The sequence below is a fragment of the Pan paniscus genome, chromosome 4, assembly GCF_029289425.2.
Source record: "Pan paniscus chromosome 4, NHGRI_mPanPan1-v2.0_pri, whole genome shotgun sequence".
Taxonomy (NCBI): Eukaryota; Metazoa; Chordata; class Mammalia; order Primates; family Hominidae; genus Pan; species Pan paniscus.
Genome location: NC_073253.2, coordinates 4,238,308 through 4,264,476, shown reverse-complemented (window position 1 = coordinate 4,264,476; position 26,169 = coordinate 4,238,308).

The window sequence follows — 26,169 nt, the reverse complement described above, 5'->3', positions numbered from 1 at the left end:
AAGGCCAATCTGGAAACACAGAGTGGAGACGAATTAACAGCACTAAATGAAAATTTACAAGTGGAGCGAGCTACACTGTTCCTATATTTTAATTTCACTGAATATTTGGCATTTACCAGTCATGTGCAGAGCATGTGTTTGCCCCTGGAAATGGGATCGTGAGCAAGACCGCAAGGCCCCAGCTATCTTGCAGGTAATATCATAGGTGGGGATAGAGACATTAAACTGTTGAACAAAAATTGTTTCATTACAATGCTCATGTGTTGCCAACAAGAAACCCAAGCAGTCCGTGGACAACGCTGCAAAGATAAAATGCTTTAGGATGTGAACGTTGAGTTGGAGGGAGCAAGGAGAAAGGTGGGGGAGGGGACTGTGCTCAGCATGAGAGAGCAAAGAGGTGTTTGTGCAGACAGACAGACAGACCAGCAAAACCCAGCAACACCTCTGATGGCTGCATTTGGACACATGCCACCCCAGGTTAACACATGTCACATAGCATTTTCCCTTTGTTCTCAGGGCTTTAAGTAAAGTGGGTTTGGATTCATATTCATTGGAGACGTCGCCATTGAAATTAGATGTGGGCAGATCAGAACACAGTCAGGGAGGATGGACTTGGGATGTGTGTCAAGAGGACAATTGCTAAAACACTGAGAGAGCCTTTATCCTGAAGGGTGGGAGGCAGCACGGTGCTCTAAATAGGATGCAGGTGTTTCCATGACAGCACTTCACGGTGGAGGGATGGAGACTTCTGTAGACTCAGGCTGCAAGGCATGTCACCTCTAACACCAGGCCACAGAGAGTCTCCTGAAGAGGGGGCCAGTGGGACGACACCACTCTGCACGGAGCCAGGTCTCCTTTCCGTGACATCATCCTAGGCCGAGAGACGAGACGACAAGACTGTTTCACCCCGAGCCTTTGGTCTATGTAAACACCCAAAACAGACAGAAAGAGGGATTGTTGCCATCTGATGCAATTTTAAGTTTCTGCCACTCCAGGGGGAAGAAGATTCAAGATAGATACTAGAGGGACTACAAACTTCTGGAGAAAGTTCAATTCTGTCATGGACTTGAGCCCATGGATTGCCGTTTGTCCCTGCTATACAGACCAGCTACACGGACCAACACATGCATGTTAGTGTTGGAGATTCCATTAGGGATTGGGTGCTTGAAGAGGAGCTTCAGCCCTGTTGGAGCTTTGGTAAGACCACGCCATCTAAGGTCAAATGGAGGGAGTAGTTGGTCCCCAGAAATCCCCCAAGCAGCTCCTTGATCATGAGCCTGTCCCCCTGGAGAGGGGAAAGGTGCCACCTGGGCTCAAGATTCAGGCTCATTTTCTCACTAGTGATTCCCACCTCTTCCCTCTCTCCTCCCCATCCCTCTCCTGCTCCAAGAGTGACCGATCTGACCTTTATCTGATTTATCTTTGTCTTACCTTTATCTTTGTCTTACCCCCTCCTCACCCAAGGCAGCATTCTCAACGCTCTGTGCAGTTTTCTGACTCTTTGGACTTAGAGCTGCTGCTGGAAACTTCTTGTAGGGAAACAGAAGGAGTGAAGGTGACCTCCTGAAAGTTTGACTGGGCTTGCAACCCTCTTCCCAGCTTGCTTTCCAATGTACAGATTATTTATTCTTCTAATTTGTAATGTTACTGGCAACATGTTGCCTTTGACCTTTCAAGTAAACGTCACCAAAAACCAACCCTATTTCTAATCAGCCACTGGTGAAGGCATTCGCTTCCTGCTTTCTCCCCACAAGGCTTTGAGATTCTGTGGGACCTGTCCTCTCACTTCATGGTGGACAAGCCCACCCAACCCTTGGTCCATCCCTGTTGGCAAACAGCGACCTGCAGGGGCTCCGCACAAACGGAGACTTTCGGACACAGAAGCTGCCACTCGGGCCCATTCCTCCCTACTTGCTATTCAAATGAAGACATTGGTTTAGAGGAACACGTTTTTATAATGTGAAGTAAATGTCAAAATGAAAAAAAAAAGTCTTGTGCACATGAATAATAGAGAGGAAGCTTCAAAACCAGCATAAATCATTATTTTGGCAGGTAATTTTTTATATCTTTCTGTGGAATCTTTTTTCTATTGATAAATTTATCAGTATAAAATATAGACTATTTTGATGAAATGAATACATATGAATTTAAAACAAGGTACAATTATGGAACCACAGCATTACACAAGCAATTCCAGGAGTGAGTTTAAGATGGCATCCCTTCTTTCGATTTATAGGAGTTTATTACTTTTGCAAAAAAAAAAAATTACTTTAGGGCTTATATACTCTGAATATCTTAAGCTGGATGGTAATTTCATGTGGACAAAAAAGAAACCAGTTGCAGTGTTTTGAAGCACAGACTGATGTTTCTTGGCTTGGCAAATCAGCAACAAAAATGAGCATGTTCCTCATGCATGGAGCAAAACATGAAACCCCAAGGAGCAGGGCCCGTGGGGAGGAGGAACCTGCCCCTTTTCTTCTCATTCCCTCTATTTCTACAAACGCCTTCTCCTGGACTCCTTCCTGTCGGTGAAGAAATTTTGAAATTCCTTGACTTGAAAATCACAGCAACTATGTGGTCGTTCTGATTTTCGTCATGCATTATTTTGCCCAGTGCTGTGTGTGAGCATGTGAGCCCGTGCATGCATGAGCATGGTATGTGTGCAGGTGCATGTGTGCAGGGGTTGTGCATGTGATCATGTGTGTACACATGTGTAATGTGTGTGCATGGAAGCCCATGTGTGCATGTGCATGGTCTGTGGACAGGAGTTTGTGCATGTAAGTACACACATGTGTGGTGCATGCATGTGAGCTCATGTGTGCACATGTATGGCTTGTGCCAGTGCACCCATGTGGATGGGTGTACACACACATGTGTGCCCATACGTGTATCCATGTGCATGCCTGTGGTGTGTACTTATGTGCATGTTTGTGTCTTGCCTCCACCTTAGCTGTGCTCCACTACAGAGCTGTGCTTCTCTACAGAGCTCCCAGAGAAATCTTTCTAGAAAGCAAATCTAATCATGTCAAACCCCATTAGGACAGCTCCAGTGACCCCATCACTGCCAGCATGAAGTCCTCACTCCTTGTCACAGCAAACAGACCCATTGTGCATCCCTTGCTCTGTGAGCAGCAGCCACCACTCTTGACTGCAATGAAGTGAGAGTTGACTGACTAGGGGCTGGGCGTTCCAGCTCTTTGACCTCAGGACGCCATGTGTTTTCTCAAAGATTACAGAAGCATTGTGCTTCTCAATTCTGTATCCAGAGCTCAGCTGTGGCAAATGGCCTTGTTTCACCAACTTTACCATATTGTCTCTGTCTGTACACGCATGGCCCTATTCCAGAATCATCCTTCCACCAGCTGCTCTGGGCAAGGGTTCTTCAGCCATGCTAGTGCCGCATCGTCCCCACTTGGGCTCCAGCACAGAAGCTGTCCTGCAGAAAGCACATTACATTGCATCAGACCCTATTCCATTATTGATTGGGTGGTAATCATGCATTGGTAACATGTTTTATTTCCGTTCTGTGTCCCAGCTGACACATGGTTGGCAATTAATAAATAATGGGAAGAATCACTATGAAATGAAATTTGAAGTACTAAATTAAAATCAAAGTGTTCGGTGACTACATCAAGTACCAGGTAAGGGAGAGGTCAATAATACTGAAGCACCAAGCCCACCTTCTGGGCTGGTGTCCAGAATGAGTGGAGCTGCTGTCGTCTCAGTGAGTGACCCATTCTGACATTTTTTCCAGAAGCAGATCCATATAAACTGTGGCTCAGTTACGTGGTTCAGGGAAGCCTCTGATTCCCCCAGCCTCAGTATTGTCATCTGCACAACATGCATAATGACATCACCTGGCACATAGGGCTGTTATGAGCATTCGGCAATTGACAGCATAAGTTCCTGGAGCAGTGACTGGCTCAGAATGAGCCCTCAGAAGGGGCTCTTACTTTAGGATCTCTCAGCCTACACCTGTGGGAGGAGGTTAGAAATGTGATTCTCTAAAGGCACAAGGAGGTTAAACATGAAATACCAGGAATGAGAGCAACTGTGTAGAGTCTTGGAAGGGAATGGAGCTGGAGGTCAGTGCCGTGCACAGGATGGTCAGGCAGCAGAACTTGGGAATCTCAGCACTTCCATCCTGTTTTTATTTGTCTTCTTTAACTTTCGCCTACCTTACTTCTGTATAATGAGGATACATGTATTCCTGACTAATCTGAGATGTCATCGTTAGGCCTTGATGAACTTCTTTTATTTAAAATATTTGGTATTTAGGGCTTAAAACTGTTTCTGTGTGTATGATAGACTCGGAGAATGGAAAACGGATGGTTAATTCAATTAAAGCCTAACACAACGTGGACCCCCAAACAAGCCTGCATGGACCCTTCCCCCAGCCGTACTCCCTGGCTCTCTCAGAAGGCTGTGATGAGCTGACATAAATGCATGGGAAGCAAAGTGGTGGGGGCCACCAGCACCGGGGAAGGGAGAAAGGGCAAAACGTCTCCCTAGGATGATTTACAGCTTGAGGACCCGGGCTGCACTGCAGTAATAGATGGGGCCCTGTGGTAGAAAATGCCAAGCCCGGGATGGGCAGGTCATGCAGCTCAAAGTCAGAACAATAGACGGCTAATTCATTTAACAGATAGGACACCTAGGGACCACAAATGACATCTTAAAAGACCGAGAAATGCCCGGTGGGTCCAGTGGGAAAACTTGGGGCTGCAGGAGAAAGCAGCCTGCTCTTCGTGGCTCAGGAGACTGATTTGCATTCGTGGGAAGACAGGCAAGAACAAATTAGCTAATGGAAGAGGGGGAAGCAGAGCCGGTGGAATTCACTATAGTGTGAAAGATTCTTGATCCACAGTTTTGCATTGACTACCAATACGTAGATCCATGCCACCATAACCCTCCATGGTTTTCAGCAAAATTTCTGGTGACCCCTACAATATAAGCTACATTAAAATGGACACAAAGCATTTCTTTAGGTATTTTTTCAGCCACTCAGCCACTGTTGTCTGGTGTCTAGAGCCCCCACTCTCATGACTAAAAGCAGTAAACTGATGGTGATATTTATGGTCAGTGGGTTTGACTTTGTAAAAACTTTGAAATGTCTGGAAAGTTGAGATGTTCCTGATTTATTAATTCTCTCCCTCATCATTTACCATCTTTATAAGTCTTTTTTTTGTTTGTTTTTTAATTTGCTGCCACCTATTTTTTGGAAGAGATTCAACATGCCTGCCGCAAGAATGATTCATTTCAGCAACATTTTACACACTAAACAACGGATTAGCAGTGTAGTATTGGTCACCTTTGGTAGTGTGTTATTTCATGACGACCTCTCCCATCAGAATTTCCAGCCTCCACTCTCTGACCACAATGTTTCGTCTTCCAGCAGAGGCCACTAGTTGTGCCATGGTTGACTTGACTGCTTTGAAGATGGCCACTGTTTAGACCTAGTATTCTCTCTCCATCAGCCTCTTCCTCCCCTCATTTTCATCCTTTACAATGTGGAGTCTAAGGCACAGTGACCAAAGCATGCTCTTGCAACTCTCTCTTTCTTCGTGGTCCTCCTTTGGCAACCACAATCTTAATAGAACCCACTGCTCTGCTCTGTGGTGACATTTGTCTTCCTGAGCCTGGTGGAGTGCGGTGAGACAGGCCCTCACATGCCTAAGTAGGTTGCTGCCCTGGGAATCAATCTCAAGTGTCACCTGCACTTCCTCCCTTTCTGGCGTCCCCTCCCTGTCCATAGCATCACTCTCCTGGCCACAGTTGCTAGATCATTTCCACCAGCAATCCAAGGTGCTCAAGTAGCTCCCATCTTAACACAGAACAAATCACCAAAGATCCTCGGCAACTGCTTCTGTGCTTCTGCCCCTGCCTGTCCTGGGTGAGCTCCTGCTATGTTCCTCGCTCCTTTCATGGACACTTCATCTCAGCCCCACCTGTCGGGCTCTGTGGTTTCAGTGCATCTGCACTGTCAGAGTCTCCAAGTCCATTCATGTTTCCCAGCTTCGGAGAGTGAGCTCCAGGCTTCCCATTTCATCCAGGTTCAGAGAGGTGTGCACATTGTTGCTCAGCGCTTCCACCTGGAGCCCCTCTGGTGCTTGGGTTTCCAAGACAACACCTGGATGCTCCAGAATCGAGCTCCTCCTCCCTTCCCAGAACTCTGAATCCCCAAGCATCTCCCAAATCAATCCTGGGCCCAGGAATCCTAGACAAATGCAATTTTTAATCTCACAGGACAAACCATAAACACTGAGGTGTTCATAGTACTTACTTCTTTAAAGGCTACTATGAGATGTACCTCAGATATGCCCAATTTTTTAAATGAGTTTCTTGTTTCTCTGGAAAGAAGCCTTTTCCCACATATCCTTTAAAAAGTTGCCAAATACAACTTAGTAAAAGGAAGGCAGTCTTGGTTAAGAAAATGTGCGTTAAAGCATACTATAAGTGAGAAGTGTCATCATTATTGTTGAATTTAGCAGTTTAGAGGTAACTTTCTGCTCCAGAGAGAACACCCAAGATGATACAACCACCATCAGAGAAATTCCTGACTTCAGGATTCACCCCACCCTGGCATCAGAGCAGTTGTGAAATGGTATTCTCATTTTGAGATAAGTATTCCTTTCAGTACCTACACTGGATAATTAAGAAGCTTCCCCGTATAATAAACAAAAACAAACGAAACATACTTCTCTCTCTTTTTTTGAGAGGAAGTCTGGCTCTGTTGCCCAGGCTGGAGTGCAATGGCATGATCTCAGCTCACTGCAACTTCCACCTCCTGGACTCGAGCAATTCTCCTGCCTCAGCCTCCTGAGTAGCTGGGATTACAGGCGAACACCACCACCCCCGGCTAATTTTTTGTATTTTTAGTAGAGACGAGATTTCACCATGTTGGCCAGGATCATCTCGAACTCCTAACCTCAGGTGATCCACCTGCCTCAGCCTCCCAAAATGCTGGGATTATAAGAGTGAGCCACTGTGCCTGGCCTAAGTGAAACATATGTCTTAAGTCATTTTAAACATTTTTGTAGCTAGATAAATCTTCATTTTTGAAATCACTCTCATTAAATTTTGGCAATGGTAGTTCTCAACCTAAGGATGATTCTTAGTTTCAGGGGTAACAGTGTTAGAGAACACCGAGGGTCCATCAGTGCCCCTTCCTGGTTGCTGTGAGTCCTTGGGGAGGACAGGCTACTCTCCACACTTCCTCTATGCCACCAGGGCAACCTAGAGCAGGGCTATGTCACTGTGCCAGTCAGTGCCTGATGATGGCTGAGTGGAGTAGACAAGCCCCTCCTTTCTCTCGGAGGGCTCCCAGAGACTCAGCTCCGATGGTTCCATCAGACCAGGGTGTGAGCTCTCATCTCAAGTCAGCTCTTGATTCAGTATCACAGTGCTTATTCCAATTATTTAGACAATGAAAGATTCATATTAGAGTAAACAAGTGTGAATACACGTCTTAATTCTTAAGAAATGAAAGCTAAGCAGATGGTTTATCAAGAGATTCAGTAATATTTTTAAAAGATATTTTATCTGTAGAACTCTGTTTGAAAATCATGTTTTCAATGAAGACTAAGTTCAGTTTTACTTAAGTTATTATGATTAAAATTGTGTCTCATTACATTTCCAAAAAACAAGTGACTTTGACATAGAGATGTGGTAGCTTCAAGCATCACTGTAATTACCTTGGCTACAGTGAACAGAGGGGGCGTCTTCATGGGGAGACTGTTGTGGGGCCTGAGTCTTCTTTCTTCAGCCTCCCAGTGACTCCTCAGTTCCTACAAATGTGTTGACAGAACTCTCCAGCTAGAGGGACTCTGAGGGCTTGTGAAGTACAACTGTTTCACAAGGAACAGAAGACCCCACAGCAATACACAGGCCTTGTGGTTGAACCTTCCAGCAAGGTGCAGTGCCACTAACAGGAGCATGACTGCTTAGCGCATCTCCGTCCTGGGAAAGCCTTCACACAGGCAAAGAAGGTCAATCCATCAAGGAAAGGTGGGTTCCCCCAGGCTGCCCAGGCAAGAGTGATCAGAAGAAACCAGGGAAATCCTGTTGCCACATGAAAATGTAACTAAGCCACAACTGCATCTACTTTTACTCTGAAACTCTAGGACCAAGCAGAAGGCACACTCTGCCATCCTGGTTGCAATGCACGCTATTGCATGCATGCTCAGGTGTTATCTAAATACAACCTGATTAGAAGTGTGATGCCAGCACAACACTGGCATCCTCTCAAGGTGCTGCTTGTGGAGCGTGGAGATCTGAACCAGGAAGGCAATATTTTTGGTCTATTTTTGTGATCTATGAATATAACTGTGAAGACAATACAGCTCTCTTAATTTTTGTTAAAAATGCTAACTTGTTGAAATAGTCATCCGTGAATAATTCTTGGAGCTACTGCTTTTTCCTGCCCATTGAACTTGACCCTGCCATCCATAGGAAGCAGCATAAATTCTTAAAATTTCCTAGGAGTTGGACACTTTAATGAACTACACACAGCAGTGTCCTGTCAGTGGCCAGTGTATCAGAGCCGGCGAGGGGAAATTTTTCTCGCTGGCACAATATGTAGCATTGCTTGTCACCAGGGCACGGACTAATTTAACCCTGCAGTTTCCCGAATTAACAAGGCTTGTCTTCAAACCTTGGGACATGGGGTGCTCTGTTCCGATATGATTTTATTGTCTGCCTCCCTGTCCTCCCTCGGGACGCACGTGATTTAATCCACCTGGGGCCTTGGTAACCAAGCTGTGCCCTCCCGACCTTTGTGATTGATGTTTCATATTTCACGCTGGAGCGGGTGTTTCCCTGCTCACATGACACCCCTCTGCCTACTGGCCAACCTACCCCCCTCTTCTTTTTTAAGAAGGAAGAATAAACCTTTGACAAGTGAACTCTTTGTCATGGAAGCTCTAACACAGTCCGTTCCAGGGGGCAGTCATTCAATCTGTCAGGCCCTAAATGTGGATAGATCATTGGCTGATGTTCGGGCCAAGCATTGGGACACTCAAAATTTCACCCACAGATACAACTATTCTAAGGGAATAGGACATACTTCTTTAGGTGTTAAATCACCCTTGGTATAATCATTTGTCTGCCAATGCTGAGAATGAACGGAAATAAAATACTCAATCAGCATCCTGTAATTATGCCCTGGATTCCATGGAGGTTGGTACTTATCTCTCTAGGTGTATGGTGCTTTAAAATTTTGTTTTTTAAATGGAACAAAACCAAAGACTAGAAAGAAGCAAAAGAAATAAGAGGGGAGAAGAATAATTTACATACTGAGCATTAGTCTAGAAGGCAGCCTGGGGTCACGTGGCCATTGCCTTGCTCTGCCGTCCTGCATGTCTTATCAGATTCCACATCGAACTCCCCTCCCCCGCCTGACGCTGCACAATGCTGCTGATAAAATGGAAGCAAATTCCTTCTATTAGTGACTGACAGCAATTTGAGTGAAATGAAGTTGTACCGTGATATTGTTATATATACAAGGTGCAAATAACCTAGTTTAAATAATCACAGGCTGTGTCCTTTTAAATGATTTTTCTCCCCATTTAAAGGAAAGCTTTTGATGTGATAATATTAATTCCCTCCGTGCTGGAAGGAAGAGGAAAAAAAACTCAGAGAAGCGGAAATTAAATGAGTAATGCAATGTCAGTCAATCTTTTAAGCCAAGGCCTTATTAACTGCTAATCATTTTGTCATTTTGTCGCTCAAAGTAATAAATTTGATAGGAAAGGACTGGAATGTCTTCTGTGTACTTTTATTAGCTTTAAACAGAAACAGTTGTGAAGATATTACATTATCAGGATGTGTGGCATTTAAGTGGCTTCTGTTCAGCGTATCACCATTTTTCTCCCTCACCAATGTCTGATTGCCATAATTTTGAATCGTCTGGCTGTCTTAAAATAAAAAATAAAAAAATTCCACCCAGGCCTTGCCCAGAGTTTCATCCCTGGTATTTTATCAGTATGATATACCAGACGCTTGATGACACCCTGTGTGTCAGAGGTAGATGCTCTGGTCCTGATGGAGGTCGGGGACACGGAAACACGGCTCCCCAGGAATCTGCGCTGAAGGCTTATTTCTAACATCACTTTAAAAACCATTGACTTCGGACAATTTGAAGCTTATCAGCAGGCTTTTCTATGTGGAGGCCCATGACAGCGTGGCAGCTTTGTGGAAGGGATGTCAGATCGTTTTATCGCAGGAAGCTATCCAAGAGAGCATCAGGTGCTGTTTCCTCCTGATAGGTGAGTGACAAGGCATGTTGCTGGGTCCACACCCCCTCTGCACACAGTGTGCTGATAAACGTGTGTAGGTCAGTGTCCCTGGCTGATTCCATGCTGCTCAAGAACTTAGATCTCTCTGTCATCCCAAATTGGAAATGAGATTGCTAAGGCTCGGTTGCTGCTGATGTGGTTAGAATAGAATGGGTCCATAACAAACCTGTGGGCCTCATCCGAGGGCACGTGGTCAGCCAGGTACTTCCCTGGGGAAGGGGACACCAAGGAGCCAGATGAAGGTCCAAGGTTGAGCTGAAGGTGAAAGACCCCATCCTGACCAGGCCTGGCAGGGTGACCCCCAGGAAACAAAGAGCTCATTACAAACCCACCCTCAACCCACACTTCTGGGACCGTGTGTGCAGTGGATTTCTGTTGTTTTCTGGAACCATGTGTGCAGTGGATTTCTGTCGTTTTCTAGGTGAGGCGGCACTCGTGACCTGGCTGGAGTTTTATAAGTGGAAAAGCCATTTGCTGGGCACATACATCCAGGGTCAGCCTGATCCTTGCCTGCAGCTGGTGGAGTTCATGAACTCTGGAGGGAAGGTGCCCAGGCAGGCTGAGGGCTGCAGGTGAGCAGTTACTACCTTGCTTCTTTCTCTCTTTTGCTTTTGTCCTGCAATCAGCCTCATCCTTGTCCCCACAAAACCAAAGGACTCTTTCTGCTTGCAAGACTGAGGAGTTTTCCATAGCTCATTGCACAATGAGTCTTCTATGAGAACTATTTCCTGAGGAAGTTCTAGTGGCTTTTGTGAAAGAAGCAAGTCTGGGTTTGATGTTTGAGTTGGCAAAATGTTACTAGTTTGTGATAAGAAGATGTGGGACATATTTGGAGATCTTTTTTTTCTCTCTCTCTCTAGAGAGAGTTTATTCAAAGGAGCAAAAATGTTCTTTAAATCCTTATATTCATAGTCTTTTCAAGGGCGAGTAGGTTTTGCCAATAGTTTTAAATAGCTTCAGCCTTCCCTGGTCATTTTATAATCATTCAAAAAACATAAATGGATTTTCACTGGTGAAAAATGCTGAATGGCTACTCATGAAGACAATACACAGAAAATATCTCATGAAATGCTAAATAAAGTCAAGTCGCCACGCGTTCCGCTTTTTCCCAACAGATGTGGTGGAGGCCTTTCGCCATCTTCTCCTTGATTTCTTCAGTCGCTTGTTTAATAATCTTGCAGATGCAGCTGGCCCAGCTGTGACAGTGGGCAGGGCATAGCCATGAAGCCGCTCTCCCTCCTGAAGCACAGACACTGCCTGCGGCGTTGGCTGGACACCTCCCCATCCTCTGTGAGGATTTCCTGGAAGAAGAAACAGATTATCTCGGAGTAGAAGATTCTCCTCCTGGTGTTGCTGACTTGGTGGACAGAATGAAAGGAAAGGAACAGCAGACCGAACATCCAGTTCCTACTGGAGCACCGTGGTTTCCTGGCTCTGCTCCCGTCCTCTCTGCTGTCGCCTGCACCCTGACAGAGAAGCCCATAGTAGGCATCTGGCAAAGATGTACCAGGGGTCAAGCAGCAGAGACTGAAATACAGAATCCTCTTCTTCTACCCTTGGAGCCCTGGGGGTGCACTACTTTGCTTTCAGGCAGAGCCCACATAAACGTCCCAAAGGTGGCAAAGAAGAGCAGAGTTCTTTTAGAAGATTTGAAACAAAATAAAACTCTGACCACCTGGCTGTGCCTGGCTGCACAGCCCTAACCCTACCTGTGTGCTTCCTCAGACACTGTGAGGAAGGGGTGTGTCTAACTCTGTGAAAGGCTTGTGGCCCTGGAACGCCTGGCTGCACTCTGAGGAGTGAGTCCTTGAGGCCCAGTGACTTGGACACCTCCCTGTCCTCAGGTTGCACTTCCCATCGCATCCAGGACACCCAAATTCTGTGCTGCCCAGTATCCCACAGCCCAGCCCCACTCACTTTCTTTAATAAGGACCAGGTTTCTTCACAGTGGGGCAGGAGTGACATTTTTTCTGGAAATGTCTCTCACTGCGCCCCCTCCTCGCCAATAGGCAGATAATTCACTGGTATTAAAAATATCTTCATTGATCTCATTCATAGCATGTGACTCCACCATGTATTTACATAATAAAAGCGTTCAAGGCACACAAACTCTCTTTTCAGTGGCTTAGAAAACATTCAAAGCATAGAAATACATTTTTAAACATCAATAGGCACAAATATTCTCATAATTTATTTTTATGAATTGAAACTGAGGCAAAATACAGCAAAAAAGGACTCCTAACCAATTTACTGTTTTACTGGAGAGATTTTGTGTATATGTGTGTGTGGTAGGCATGTTTATGTGCAAGTGTATGCTTTAGCTGAGTTAACGTACTGTAAAAATATGATGTAGTGTTTTTGCAGATTTCTTTAAAACAATGATAAACCTACTGAATGCACAGGCCCTTTAAAACAACTGTGATGGGAGCCAGTGCGTGGTGCAGCCTGTCTTCAGGGAGCTTGACCACGTCTTGTAACTTCAGTGTTGGCTTCTGCACCTGAAATTGGGGTGGCAATCTTCAGTCCCCCCCACCAGGAGTTACAAAGAAAGAATTCAAAAGTGAAGGCCCAGACCATTGCACTCATGCCAGGCGGTGCTTTCATTTGCTGTCCACAGCGTGTGACCACACCTTCGGCACAGAGCTGGGTCGAAGGAGGACGTTGGGCTGGCAGCCACCAAGAGAGGTGGTTCTCAGGCTGGGGCTGCATATTAGTGCTTCACCCAGGGCAGTGGATGCACGTGAGACCACCTCTAGTAACTGGGTACTAGAGAGGCTGGGTGGGGGCATCCTGAGGGCATGTCTGTGTCTCTGAGGGATGCATGTGACACTTAAAGAATACTCCTCTGGGCTGGGCATGGTGGCTCGTTCCTGGAATCCTAGCATTTTGGGAGGCCGAGGCAGGTGGATTGTCTGAGCTCAGGAGTTTGAGACCAGCCTGGGTAATACAGTGAAACCCCATCTCCACTAAAATACAAACAGATTAGCCGGGCATGGTGGCATGCACCTGCAGTCCCAGCAAATCAGGAGGCTGAGGCAGGAAAATTGATAGAATCCAGGAGGCGGAGGTTACAGTGAGCTGAGATCATGCCACTGCACTCCAGCCTGGGTGACAGACCAAGTCTCCATCTCTAAAATAAAATAAAACAAAATAAAATAATACTCCTCTGGTCCCTCAGAAATGCTGACACTTTCCCAATAGTGGGCTTGCCTCTGTTTCTGAGGACCCTGCCCAAAAATGTCACCTTCTTATGGACAGAAGGATGAAGGTACAAAATACGTACTATTGCACAGAAAACCAGGAGGGTCTTCGCTCTGTGGCTGCACTGTGGCCTATCTCTGAAAGCAGAGTAGACCAATCAGTGTGCATCAAACTGTTTATAAAACAGAAAGCTGTGCCTATCATGAACCAGTTCCATCACACCCTAAGTAGGTTTTCAGATGGACGGTCATACGGGTAAAGTCATCCTGTCAATACAGCCATTTAACATGAGTTCAATTTATTTATTTCTTCCATGAATGAGCAGTCAAGCTAGTTATATGGATTTAAATAAATAAATCTGATGCTGAGTCACTCTTGCATGTATTTATTTGTGTGTTGATTGATTGATTGATGATGGGACTGTGGCAGCTATAATCCTAGTAAGTTTTCCTGCAGTGCAATAGTGTAGACAAATCACAAACCCCCAAACTTGAATGTCCTTCTCACTGACGACAAAACCATAGACAACTCATTCCAAGCAGGATAACATCAGGGCCAGGTTTTGGAAAACACACTCATTATTCCTTCCAGCAAAAGTAAACATTAACAGGATAGATCCCTGCCCCCGCCCCATGTATGAGAGAAATCGCAAGTTGCATGCAACCCCAGCTCTCCACACCCCACTGCTGCCTCACTCCACAAACCCATTCTTGTCTAGAACCTGCAGCCAGTCTCCTTAGCAGCACTTATGTGACTCAAGTGGTCTGAAATAAATTATTATCCAATTAACCCATTCCAAATTGTAGTATATATTTAATAAGAGAAATCATGAGAAAAATATCATCCAATGTAAACACAAACTATATGCACATCTTAATTATTGCAAGTTACAAAATGCATAAGGGAGATACATATTTTTCCTGTGACCACCATTATTCATTCTCAAATTATTTGCAAAACAGCAGTAGCAATTTGCATTTAAATGATATGTTTCTTATGAGGAGCTCAATATGCTGTGGATGTATTTACTCACACACAACCAGACACACACACACAAAAATTATAGCTGTTAATACTGTTGTAATATAAGAGAAAATAGATTTTCTTTATGGAACATGCTGACAGCGATTATTACCATCATTCACATTTTAAATGGTGGGGTTCTTGGACCCTGAGAAATAAGATGATTTGCCTAAATCCACATTCCATTTCCCTGGTACAACTGGAAAGGAAAATAGGACTCGGGTTTCACTGTTGGGAGCGTTAGTTGCTTTCAACTCTGGAAACACTCTGAGTTGAGGGAGTTTGGCTGTTTGATCCACACACCAGCAGACAAGCTGCCTCCCAATGGTTGTGGGTTTGAGAAAAACACCCACCTATCTCTGTTCACATCACTCTCCCTGAATCTCTCAGTAACAGTAGAGCCCAGTTCCTTCTACAAGTACTGAAACCCTCGGCGGTTATTTGTTTTAAGGATCAATGAGCATTTATTTCTTCCACTAATTTTCCCTCTTTTGCAGTGCATACAAATACTGAATGTTGAAAGCCATAGAAATAAGCCTAATGTATCAAAAGCTGCCTCCTCTAGCTGACAATGTTTATCCATGAAGTGTCATTTCTAGTCCTGAAACCCAGGCATAAAGTTCAGGTGTTAATAGGGAGCTATTGTTCTTTTAAACTATTGAGCCCCAAATACCACCTGCTCTTTGCCACCCCTTCCCTGGGCAGTCAGGGTGCTGCCCGTGGGTCTGAGGACCAGATACCAGCTCCTTGGAGGCTCCAGTGCTGGTAAGGAAGAAACAGAAGCAACTGCTCAGGTGCACCTGCACTCGGCACCAATCCGTCCTGAGAATGTCCCCACTAAGTCAGAGTATTTCATTAGCTTCTTCCTTTGTTATGGGCTAGGTTAAGGGGAAAGAGGTGCTGTAACTGCACAGGGAGCTTTGAGATGTTGTGACCTTCAAGCTTCACGATTTATTGGCGTAATATTGCATAGGGAACTATCATGGAGACATAACATATTCATTAAACTTGTCACCCTGCCTCACTTCTGAGACTAGCAGATCAAAATTTATATATTCACATTAGAATTTTGTTACTAGTGTATTCAAATGTCATTTTGGAGAGAGTGTGATTTTCCATAATGGAAAGCAATGGTCTGATCAGGAGACTCGAGTTGACCAAACCATCTCAAACCCTGATTTTCAAACATCTAACCAATCCCTCCCACTGATACACTTCAGATAAGAGGGCATTGGAGCATGCATAAGGGGAAGTCTGCTGGCAATGACTTTAGATTGTGACTCAGAATTTTCACACATTTTCATATCGTTTAACAGGTTATAACAGCATGTTCATCTTCGTTGCATTGGGAGCAGCTAAGCTTCCTATGTGACTTTGATCTGAATCTCCATAGAGAGAAGCAGAGCCCCACAGAGTGTAGGAGATTCCTTAGTATATAATGCACGCTAGATATGCGTATAAAAAGTGGATATTCACCTGCAATCCCAGCACTTTGGGAGGCTGAGGCGGGTGGATCACAAAGTCAGGAGTTCGAGACCAGCCTGGCCAATATGGTGAAACTCCATCTCTATTAAAAATACAAAAAAAATTGCCAGGTGTGGTGGCGCATGGCTGTAATCCCAGATACTCAGGAGGCTGAGGCAGGAGAATTGCTTGAACTCGGGAGGCGGAGGTTGCAGTGAGCCAAGATCGCACCACTGCACTCTAGCCTGGGCGAAAAGCCAGACTCTGTCTCAAAATAAATAAATACATAAATAAGTGTATGTTTTTCCTTAGGAAAAGAGTTTTCTCAGCTGGGTGTGGTGGCTCACGTCTGTAATACCAGCACTTTGGGAGGCCAAGGTGGGTGGATCACTTGAGGTCAGGAGTTTGAGACCAGCCTGGCCAACATGGTGAAACCCCAATACTACCGAAAATACAAAAATTAGCCACGAGTGGTGGTGGGTGCCTGTAGTCCCAGCTACTTGGGAGGCTGAGGCAGGCGAATCACTTGAACCCAGGAGGCAGAGGTTGCAGTGAGCCGAGATCACGCCACTGCACTTCAGCCTGGGCAACAGTGACTCTGTCTCAGAAAAAAAAAAAATAGTTTTCTCCCTTCAGCACATCACACAAATGGAACCTACACTCCAAGCCTAAGCCTACATGGGGAGGTGCCCTGGTGTATGCATGGATTTGCAAGTAGCAATCAGCCATTGTTTACCCTCCATGTCTCATTTGCAAGGTAAGCCAATAGCATAATGCAGAGCGAGGAAGACATGGTCAAAATCCTCACTGGCTCTCCCAGTTTGTTATAAAATAATAAAATAAGCTTTATTAGCCAATCTTTGAATTAACAGCAAAATATATAAAAGATTGCTAGACTCCTCTTAACCTCAGAATCATTTTCTCATAACTTCTCAAGGAAGAAGAGAGGGTAAAATATGACTTTAATGAAAGCTCTCGTACTCATTCTGTCCTTACCGGTGGGCCTGGTAATAGACCACTCATTTGTAATATTTTTACCTTAAAGGCCACTTAGGCATGGTGGAGAAACAAGTGATAAAGTACTTAACCACACACATTTGGTATCAGACTAACACTGCTCAAATTAATCCTAAATGTCTACTGCTCGTCTCTCCCATGAGGTCAATAAGATTTAATTAATTATCAGGACCATATTCTCAGTGACATCTTCTAAGTGACTCTGACTTTGTTTCAGACTACTCTAAAAAGTTTTCTCTGAATCCTTGCTTTCGTTGGAGGGTTTCTAATTCCTCTGTCCATATCCTATGAATACTAGTGACAATCACAGTGGCAGGTTTTCTCTTTCATAGGGGCTTGGAAAGCCTACGTTCAGACCTGGTCACCTGGCCCCCATGCCTGTGCAGCTTCAGGTGACTGGGGCACTGGGATGGGGATGTTTGTGACTTCATTAAAACCTGACATGGAAATAAGACAGATGTCAGGGTGACCGGCTGAACTGCACTGTGGAGTCCCCTTGAGTGTCCTAGGACAGAGCATCTTTCTCCGCAATAAAAGAACCAAGGAAAAGAGAAATACTCCTAGCACCTTAGTATCTGAGCATCTCTGAGTGGTGGTTAGAAATGGGCTAGTTAACATCAGAGGCTCCTCCTGGCCGGGACAAGTTGCTGGAGAGGATAACGGGTTCACACATGACAGCAAGCACATTTGAATATTGATCTTTGAAAGTCCATTACCTCTCTGCTGAACACTGCGGACATCACAGATTGATGTCTCTTTAAACTGTGTCTGAGAGTCAGCCACTGGGGGAATCCGGCTATTGACTCCTGATGCTTGAGAAGTCCTGCCAAGGAAGAGAGAGGGCTTTCGGGATCCATCACCTCTTCCCCTTCCCTTCTTCCATCTGCCCTTCCATGTGTCCAGTCCCTCCCCTTCACCTTCTGTCAAACCATTCATCCCTTCTCAAGATTTTTTATCCTGACAAATTATAAATATTCTTTTCTGTAAGATGGGTGAATTACTCTCCCTTGATATTTGTGGCTGCAGCTTGAAGCAGGCTCTTGTATGAAGAGCAAAGGTTGATAAAGTGTCTTCTTAATGCAGTATTTGTTTGGCTCATGAAGTAAAAACATTATCATATAATGACAAGAAAAATCATGTTACTGTTTTTGAATTCTATTGTTGATCTAATTTATTATCTGGTTATTTTGATAGATTAGAAAGGTCAGAAGAACGTTATAGTGTAAAAAAGAAGGGAGAATTTTAGTCATTGACTAACACTTTAATAGGTAAGAAATGGGGAAAATGATTCTAAGTTTATGGAAGGCGCTGCAGTTGCAGTAATGAGTTTTGAGCTCACCTGATCACTGAAAGACTCCGTATCTGTTTGAGAAGAAACAGGAGGCAGTTGGAGAAACACAGTTCCTGATGAAGGGGTTGGGATTTGGGGAACTGCTCACCCTCTCCACCGGCATGTCTGGTGTTCTGGCAATACATTGGAAACAAAATTTTTATCAACAGTTGCTTCTTTAATTAAGAGTTCTTCCAAGTCTTTCCCATTGATTCATGCCATTACCTTATTGATGGGACTGCTATGCTGAGAAGGTCCGTTTTGTTGAGTGACCACATGTTACTGCATGTTTCTGGATGACAGGGAACAGGCTTAGGAGGATCAGTGGGAGCAGTGTTCTGGATCCAAGTCATAACTCACGGATTTTAATTGAGGAGTGATTTGATGATAAATAGATTGGAATCCTGTGTTAGTCATGGTTCTCTAGAGTGACAGAACTAATAGGATATATGTGGAAGGGAGTTTATTAAGGAGAATTAACTCACACGATCACAAGGTGAAGTGCCACATAGGCCGTCTGCAAGGTGAGGAAGAAAGAAGCCATTCCAAGACCCAAAACCTCAAAAGTAGAGAAGCTGATAGTGCAGCCTTCAGTCTGTGCCTGAAGGCCTGAGAGCCCCTGGCAAACCACTGGTATAAGTCCAAGAGTCCAAAAGCAGAAGAAATTGGAGTCTGATGTTCGAGGGCAGGAAATACTTAGCACGGGAGAAAGATGGAGGCCAGGAGACTCAGCAAGTCTGATCATTCCACTTTCTTCTGCCTGCTTTATTCTAGCCACCCTGGCAGCTGATCAGATGATACCCACCCAGATTGAGGGTGGGTCTGACTCCCCAGTCCACTGACTCAAATGTTGATTTTCTTAGCAACACCCTCACAGACACACCCAGGAACAATACTTTGCACCCTTCAATCCAATCAAGTTGACACTCAGTATTAACCTTCATAAATCCTAAGGAAACAACCTAACATGTTGGTTTTTAAATGATGACTGAGGTAAACAACGAATAACAAACTTCTAAAACCCAATTTAGTATTAGCTAACCAGAGCATGAATCTTAACATAGAAGTAGTTCTAACTTTCAACGAGCAATGATGGCCCTTTCACTTGAGTGAGATATGGAAAATATATTTTTTAAATATAAACTAGATATTCATCTCATCACCTAAATAAATTTAATTAAATTATAAAGATGTATGTAAAAATTAAATCACACATGCAAAATAGTCATGGAGTAAGACAAGAACAAATCTGGAGGCATCACATTACTAGACTTCTAACAATTTTACAAGGCTCTAGTCAATAAAACAGTATGGAATTGGCATACAAATAGGTACATAGACCAATGGAGCAGAATAGAGAACCCAAAAATAAAACTGAATACTAACAGCCAACTGAACTTCAACACAGGAAAAAATAAATAAATAAAGTGGGAAAAGGACACCCTATTCAACAAATGGTGCTGGGATAATTGGCAAGCCACGTGTAGGAGAATGAAACTGGATCCTCATTTCTCAGCTTATGAAAAACCAACTCAAGATGGATCAAAGACTTAAATCTAAGACCTGAAACCATAAAAATCCTAGAAGATAACATCAGAAAAACCCTTCTAGACATCGGCTTAGGCAAAGATGTTGTGACCAAGAACCCAAAAGCAAATGCCTCAATCCTTCTTTTGAGGCTTGTGACTTCTTCTTACATGAAGCTCCTGGGATCTGCTTCAGCTCCAATTCAATCAGGTAATAAGGGCAAAGGATCACATTATGTCAATATTTGAACCCAGCCAGTCTGTAAATTCCTGTTTCTAAAGTGAACCATAATAATTTTCAACTTGTTTATAAAGCACACTGTGTATTTACTACTTTAGGAAGAATTATTGGAGTTTTAAGATGTTAACTAAGTATTACCCAAACCAGTTTTTTTTGTAAAATTCATGTGCATGGACAGCATGAATAAAAAACTAAAAGAGAGATAAATAATTTGAAAATGACTTCAAAACTCTTATAAACTTGGCAAAATATAGTCATAGTATTCTCAATGCATATAAAATTAAAGATTTCAGCTACAAGTTACGTGTGTCCAAAACTCAAAAGCAATTCAAATGTATACTTTTTAAATTGTGATATTAAAATAACCTTTTCTAGGCCCTTTACACCCACCAGGTCCTAGTAAATCAGAGGACAGATGGTGAGAACACTTAATAAGGAGCACCATTCACTCACCTCTCTCATAGGGCAGGAGTTCCGATAGGAACCCTGCATGATCATTAACCTGAAAGTGCACAGTTCCCTTTCATAGGAAAAACCTTATTATTCACATTTTTACATGAGGAAACAGACTTAGAGACATTAAGGAACTCAGATCCCAAGGTCTCCAGAACAAATCCCCAGCCTCCTGTGCCCCGTGTCCTTCACTGCCTGGGGCCACAGCTTGTCCTGTGCAGTTTTCTCTCCCTCCCTTCTTGAGGAAAGGTAAATTTGGGCTGATCTTACAATGAAAACATCACATAGTTACACACAGTATTGTGTGTGCTTGTTTATTTTTTTTTACACTATTTGAAACTTTTCCACAAAATTAAACTACTTCTACAGAAATTGTTTATTTAACCTCCAACACATTTTGAGCACATCTTGATAAACTATAGATTATGTAAGAACAAATAGATTCTCATGCTGTCTTCACCAGGAGAAGCAACGCCATATTGAAATGGCCATGGAGTCACTAAATACAAGCAAAATGGAATCAAGGCGTGGAAAACCAAATACAGTCTTCTCAGTGCATATTAAATATTTTGAAAACTATTTGTGAGGCTATTATAAAACATTAAAATAACATTAAATGCCACAAATGGCACAGTTTTATTTAGAAGATATAAGCATTAGATTAAAATAATCACTCAAATTTATGACATTAATTCAGTATCCAATAGTGGCAACTTCAGTGAAAAGAAAATCTGTTAAATATTTTAGAATTTTATAGACACAATAATTAGTTAATTAGAGAGTGCACAGTCCTCCTGGTTTTCCTTAAACTTGACTAATTTAGCACTGGAATTTCATGTCCGAGCAAAGCGATATAGGAAGTCACCTTAGTTGATTGTGAGATAAATCTGAAAGACAAGTTAGATGCTCTTGTAAAAGACAGACAGAGAGAGAGAGAGATTGTGTGTGTGTGTGTGTGTGTGTGTGTGTGTGTTTGTTGAGACTATCAGACACTCTTCGGAGAATGTGGTCTTTGCTCTGAATGGTGAAGAAAAATTAGACAAAGAGCTTAAGCTTGAGGAAGAAGGGGAATCAAGAACGAAGACAGGCCAGGCACGGTGGCTCATGCCTGTAATCCCAGCACTTTGGGAGGCTGAGGTGGGTGGATCACGAGGTCAGGAGTTCAAGACCAGCCTGGCCAGCATGGTGAAACCCTGTCTCTACTAAAAACACAAAAATTACCCTGGCATGGTGGCGCACACCTCTAATCCCAGCTACTCAGGAGGCTGAAGCAGGAGAATTGCTTGAACCAGGGAGGCGCAGGTTGCAATGAGCCGAAATCATGCCACTGCACTCCAGCCTGGGCGACAGAGCGAGACTCCGTCTCAATTAAAAAAAGAACCAAGACATAAAGAAGGAACCGGCACATGTTAGGGGCCAGGGACACGCACAACCCATTTTAGGTTGCTGGAACAGCAAGGGGGCAGAATGCTGGCAGTGGAAGGGTCTGTATGCCCAAACCTGAATTAACACGGCAGGAGTATGGTGGACACGTGTCTTCTAAGAGGCAGGACCCAAAGGATTTAGCGCCTTTTCGGTAGAATATCAGACAGCAGCAGGGTAAGTGTTCTTCGTCGGATGGATGTCATTAATCAAGACAGGAGGCCGGGCACGGTGGCTCACGCCTGTAATCCCAGCACTTTGGGAGAGGGAGGCAGGCGGATCACGAGGTCAGAAGATCGAGACCATCCTGGCTAACATGGTGAAACCCCGTCCCTACTAAAAATACAAAACATTAGCTGGGCGTGGTTGCAGGCGCCTGTAGTCCCAGCTACTCGGGAGGCTGAGGCAGGAGAATGGCGTGTCCCCGGGAGGCGGAGTTTGCAGTGAGCCGAGATCACGCCATTGCACTCCAGCCTGGGCGACAGAGTGAGACTCCTTCTCCAAAAAAAAAAAAAAAAAAAAAAAAAAGCAGGAAACCAGGAAGAGTAGCATGACTTTACAAGGAAGATCAGAAATTTTGCTTTACTTGGATTGAGAATGAGAAGTTTTATGTTCATCCTGGTAGAGATGTTTAGCAGACAGGCAATGAGGGAAGAAATTGAAGCCAGGGGAGTGCATTTGAGATAACTCCAGATAATTAGATCAAGTGGTTAGATCAGATAGTCCAGAAAACACCCTAGAGACAACAGGAGGCCTAAAATATTGAAGAAGACCTATATTTAAGAGATAAAAGAGAAACCAGCCAAAGACCTTAAGACTAAGCAGGCAGACATGCAGCAAAACTAACTGGACAAAGGTGATTAGGTGCAGCTGGCAACAAGTAACTTCAGATCTGTGAAGAGGGTGGCATTCTGACTCTGGAAATATGATAAGTAATACGGAATAATATGTTTCTAAGTCCAAGCATGATGCTAGGTGAAGTGAAGCACTACAAAAGTTCCAATTTTCCTCCACCTCAAGAGGACCACGCCATGCTTCACTCATTCCGGAAACATAAGCTTCTGTCCTCAGGATGCATAATTAAATTAACATCGGGACCATCTTTGCTTGGCACTGAAGGATCACACAGATGAGAAAGAAGTAATCCTCATTGTCTAAGGGTTTGTGATCTCTTTTAGTGAGTGGAGTGGTATGCCCTTTGCAAAGAGAAAGCTCTGTGTACCGATAATGTTAGCAGAAAGCATGAGTGCTTTGTTTCGAAGCACTCAATGGAGCACATCACGGCAGCCCGCAAGTCAAGGGTCATGAACAGCTCCTCCTGAAAGGGGCTTGAGTGACAGATACAAAGAGGTTACCCAGGTCAAAAGTGGGGTGTGAAGATGGGAGGCTTTCTAACAGAAGAATTATCCGAGCAGAAAAGCTATGGAAGGAAGCTATGGACTAGGAGGAAGAGCATGTGTGGATGCAGATTAGTGGTGGGAAGGGACCAGGAACAGGCAGCTCTCTCTTGCCAGGTGACCTCAGTTTTGTTACTTAGAGAACAGTATATGAATGTTTGAAAATATCACCAGTGAGACAGAAGGAGACATGGACACAGAATGTGTAAGGACGCTATAAAAGCTGATCAGTTCAGGCCGGGCGTGGTGGCTCACGCCTCTAATTCCAGCACTTAGGGAGTCTGAGGTGGGCGGATCACAAGGTCAGGAGATCAAGACCATCCTGGACAACATGGTGAAACCCCGTCTCTACTAAAAATACAAAAATTAGCTGGGTGTAATGGCGTGTGCCTGTAATACCAGCTACTTGGGAGGCTGAGCCAGGATAATTGCTTGAACCAGGGAGGCGGAGGTTGCAGTGAGCCGAGATCATGCCACTGCAGCCTGGAGATAGAGTAAGACTTCGTCTGAAAAAAAAAAAAAAAAGCTGATAAGCTCCAAGTGGCCCCAGCTGGCCACTGCCACGTGTGGATAGAGCCTCCTTTTTGGCTGAGGAACTGCCTCCAGCTTTGCTAGACAAACTACATGGACAAAATTAAATTCAGAGTGTGGTGTATATTGAGCATAGATGACACTCATGGCCAGAAGGCCCATTCTATGATGGGTGATTAGAGAGGAGGAAAAATAATGCTTTCTCAAACATGGAGGTCAGTGAAGCTGAGTAGGGATAATAGATGGAAAAAGTGCAATTCAAGTACCTAAGTCTTCAGCAAAGGTGGGGCCTTTCAAAGAACAAGAGGGCAACTGCGTGGGAGTTGACCAGGTCCAGACTGTGCATTTCAGACTCCTTTAAAAACATGTTTTGACCTGTAAATTACACTATCTATGGTCTATAGAGAGTAATTAGATTTAATTACAGCTCATTACATGATGCTCCTGCAGGTGTCCTTTAGAATGGTGATTTTCCAACAGGATTCTGCACTTTCCCCCAAATTTTTAGAGGCAAAAAAAAGCCCCCAAAAATAATGTAAGGAATTCCTGTGAAAGTCTTGCTTATGATTACTGGATTTTTTTTTGCTCCAACTTATTTAAAATTTCTAAGATGGTATAATGATATATTGATATTTATTTAAGATGCAAAATCTGTGACAAAATTTAATAATTCTTTATTTTTAAATTTCATTTGTCCCTTAGATATCAACTGCTATACAAACTCATTCTGCCACTATATATTATCAAAACAAAAGCAAATTGATAAAAATCCAAGCCAAACAAGTTATTGTTTTGTCTTTGCTAAATAGAGTTATCTTGGGTATGAGTTGCTATTTTATACCAAAAACCTGTCAAAGGCAAGACTTTAATATTCCAAATCTCATTTAAGGAATTTGTAAATGGGTACAACTCTCTCTTCCATTACACATAATTATGAGGTTATTTCTTTAATACCTCAGTGTCATTAGGACACATACCTTAAATGATTGAAATAGATTTGTATCTAATATACTGCAATGATTATAAAATCTGAAATCCAGCTTTTAAAGCTTTAAGATGAAAATAACCATAAATATTTAACTTTTTAGAATGTATCAAAACATTTTGAAATTTAAGATTTATGGAAAACTAGCCATGGGAGACTCTAGTTGTTTTGTCTTAGCAAATGAAGATGTCTTTTCTTGAGATAAAAGCTTCAAATGCCCAGCAAATCAATGTTTTAAGGATTTTGGGGCTTCTAAGAGCTCTTACAAATAAACATTTTAGCAAGCTAACTTAAAATGGATTAAAAACACATGGTCAAATTGTCCTTGAAACACAAAGGACTTATTTTGTAAAGGATAATACATTTAGCAAAATGCATTTAAAATTTGACAGACCCCTCTTCACACTGGAACGTGCATGAGGCTTTGAAGCATTCAAACTGTAACTGGTTTCTTAGACTCAACATCCAAGACTTCATAAAACAAATTCATGAATTGGTGAAGATCATGAGATAAAATCAGGCTCCTTTCTGGAAGAATGTGTCCCAGAGCCTTTCGTATCAGGTGGTCTACAATGAGTGTTTATACGTAATACATTTCTCAGAGAGATTTTTGGAGGAGAAAACGTTAATGCCAGTGATTTTCATCCCACCTGTAATTTTTTAGAAAAATAATTTCATGGATGATGGAAAATGTCATCCTAAGAGATGAAATAGTTTGTAACATTGTCTGTCCAGGAAAATTGCCAAGAATTCAATATTGGCCAAAACACCCTACAAGGCATCATGAGATTAGAAATTTTTAAAAAATCTCTAGAATGTGAAAACTTAATTTAGAAACAGACACATATTTAGAGAAAAGACCAAAGCTCAGGACCCCAAGAAAGCCTTTTTGCTGATCTATATTTTGCCTTTCCCTCATGTCTGTCATTCACCTCCTGTTTTCAGCTGTTGTCAACAACGTGTACACATCCTAAGCCCCTACACCAACATCATTTAATTCCTCACCAGCTCAGACAGAGAAAGAGAAAGGCTAGACTAGTTATGAATTTTTAATGAAATTACTGCAAAGCAAATTTCAATTATCACACCCAGCTCTAATGATCACTTAGCGTATTCAGGCTTTATTGGCTTGCTCTCCCTCTCTCAAGCTTCTTAATTCTAATAATTTGACATAATGTGAAAGGTTTCATGTGTCTTTATTAATGATATAGACTTAGTAATTTACTTTATTCATAGACATGAATACTTTTAGTATGTTATCTCTGTTGGCAAACATAAAATTTA